This window comes from Glycine max, chromosome 16 (assembly GCF_000004515.6).
Source record: "Glycine max cultivar Williams 82 chromosome 16, Glycine_max_v4.0, whole genome shotgun sequence".
NCBI lineage: Eukaryota > Viridiplantae > Streptophyta > Magnoliopsida > Fabales > Fabaceae > Glycine > Glycine max.
This window is the reverse complement of record NC_038252.2, coordinates 25,569,132-25,571,681: the sequence shown is the minus strand read 5'-3', so window position 1 is coordinate 25,571,681 and position 2,550 is coordinate 25,569,132. Positions and strand designations below refer to the sequence as shown.

General features: G+C 39.2%; 1 non-coding gene across 1 annotated transcript; it reads right to left on the bottom strand.

Moving 5' to 3' along the window:
- Positions 1-1,217: 1,217 nt before the first annotated feature.
- Positions 1,218-1,324, bottom strand: LOC112999847 (small nucleolar RNA R71). The gene has a single exon (XR_003265065.1). It is a non-coding gene; the product is annotated as a small nucleolar RNA R71 (small nucleolar RNA).
- Positions 1,325-2,550: the final 1,226 nt, after the last annotated feature.

Below are 2,550 nucleotides of genomic sequence, written 5' to 3'. Positions count from 1 at the left end.
GTTTCAGTTTTGGGTGTTTTGCTGTGAATAGTGTTTTGCGATGGATTTTGCGACCACTTTTGCTTGTGACAAAACAAAGTAGTAGTGGAAATCATGTAGCGACGGATTTTAGCGACCACCCTTGCTGAATTAATTAGGATTTTTTGCTTTGGTGGCTAGAGTTGTTATTTTTGGCTGTTTTTTTGTGGTAAATTCTTTTAATCCATATTTTGTGGGAAAAATAGCTAGAGCCTTTAGTTTGGTCAGATTTGAAAGTTCCAAAAAAGTAGCAAATTTTATTTTTGTCAAAACTTCAAAAGACCATAACTTTTGCTCCGGTTATTAGAATCGCTATTATTATATATGTATTTGGGGTAGAAAAAAATTTCCTACGCCATGGTAGCCCGACATAGGCTGGCTGAGGTCTCCATCTTCCAAAAAAATTGATTCTATCAAAAGTTTTTTATTTTCCAAGTATTATTCTCTTATTTTTCTTAACTTATCATTTTTAGCTTCTATAGTTAGAATTTGAATTTTCATTTGAAATTTTTCGTGCTATCTTCTCATCATTTTATAAGGTTGCTCACAAAATTTCAAGTCATTTGGATATTATTTAATGGTAGCTATAGTTCAAACCTACACTGTTACTTGCATAAGAAGGCAACTAATTGTGCATGTTGAATTTAGTGTATGACTAGAGGCAATCCATCTGACTTACAACCCTTTGATCCTGAGATAGATAGGACATTTCATAGATTAGTTAGACATCATTTAATACCTTTTGATCATCATGAGCATTCTGTTATTGGTGATTTTGAGCATTATTGTTTCGAACATTCTGATTGTGAACATTCTGAGAACATGGCACAACCTCCACCCCGTGAGAGGACTCTAAGGGAAATGGCTGCACCTGATTTCACCTACGAAAGCTTGTTCATCCAATACCCTGATAAGGATGTCCCATATGTTCTTAAAACTGGACTGATCCATTTGCTTCCAAAGTTTCATGGCCTTGTAGGTGAAGACCCACACAAGCATCTGAAAGAATTTCATATTGTCTGATCCACCATGAAACCACCAGATGTCCAGGAAGATCAAATATTTCTGAAGGTCTTTCCTCATTCTTTAGAGGGAGTGGCAAAGGACTGGCATATTACCTTGCTCCAAGGTCCATCACGAGCTGGGATAACCTCAAGAGAGTATTCTTAGAAAAAATTTTCCCTGCTTCCAAGACCACGACCATCAGAAAGGATATTTCAGGTATTAGACAACTCAGTGGAGAGAGCCTATATGAATACTGGGAGAGATTTAAAAAATTATGTGCCAGTTGCCCTCACCACTAGATTTCAGAGCAGCTTCTTCTCCAATATTTTTATGAAGGGCTCAGTAACATGGAGAGAAGTATGATAGATGCTGCCAGTGGTGGATCCCTTGGAGACATGACCCCTGCTGAAGCCAGAAATTTAATTGAGAAGATGGCTTCCAACTCCCAACAATTTAATGCCAGAAATGATGTTATTGTCATTAGAGGAGTGCATGAAGTAGCCACGAATTCATCTTCATCAGGTGAGACTAAGACGCTTGAAGGTAAACTAGATGTCTTGGTTAACCTGGTAACCCAACTGGCCATGAATAAAAAATCTGCACTTGTCGCCAGGCTCTGTGGTTTATGCTCTTCTGCCGACCACCACACAGACCTTTGCCCTTTTGTGCAACAATCTAAAGCAATTGAACAGCCTGAAGCTTATGCTGCAAACATCTACAACAGACCTCCTCAACCTCAGCAGCAAAATCAGCCACAACAGAACAATTATGACCTCTCCAGGAATAGGTACAATCCCGGGTGGAGGAATCATCCCAACCTTAGATGGTTGAATCCTTCACAACAGCAGCAACAACAACCTTATTTTCAAAATGTTGCTGGCCCAAGCAGACTATACGTTCCTCCACCAATCCAGCAGCAAAAATAGCAACAGCCCCAGAAACAGCAAACAGTTGAGGCTCCTCCGCAACCTTCCCTTGAGGAACTTGTGAGACAAATGACTATGCAAAACATGCAATTTCAACAAGAGACCAGAGCCTCCATTCAGAGCTTAACTAATCAAATGGGACAATTGGATACAGAGTTAAATCAACAACAGTCCCAGAGTTTTGACAGATTTCCTTCTCAATCTGTCCAGAATCCCAAAAATGTGAGTGTCATTACATTAAGATCGGGAAAGGAGTGTCAAGAACCTCAACCAGCAAATGAACCTGCCCAACCTCACTATACTCCAGAAAAAGATGATGACAAAAATGTAAAGAGTAAGTTACCTAACAATTTCTATGCAGGTGACTCTAAAGAGAAGCAGCATATCCCTCTTCCATTCCCTCCAAGAGCAATTTCCAACAAAAAAATGGAAGAGGCAGAGAAGGAGATCTTGGAAACGTTTAGAAAAGTAGAGGTAAACATACCTTTGCTGGATGCAATAAAGCAAATTCCAAGATATGCTAAATTCTTGAAGGAGTTGTGCATTAATAAGCGGAATCTTAAAGGAAGTGAAAGAATTAGTATGGGCAGAAATGTCTCCA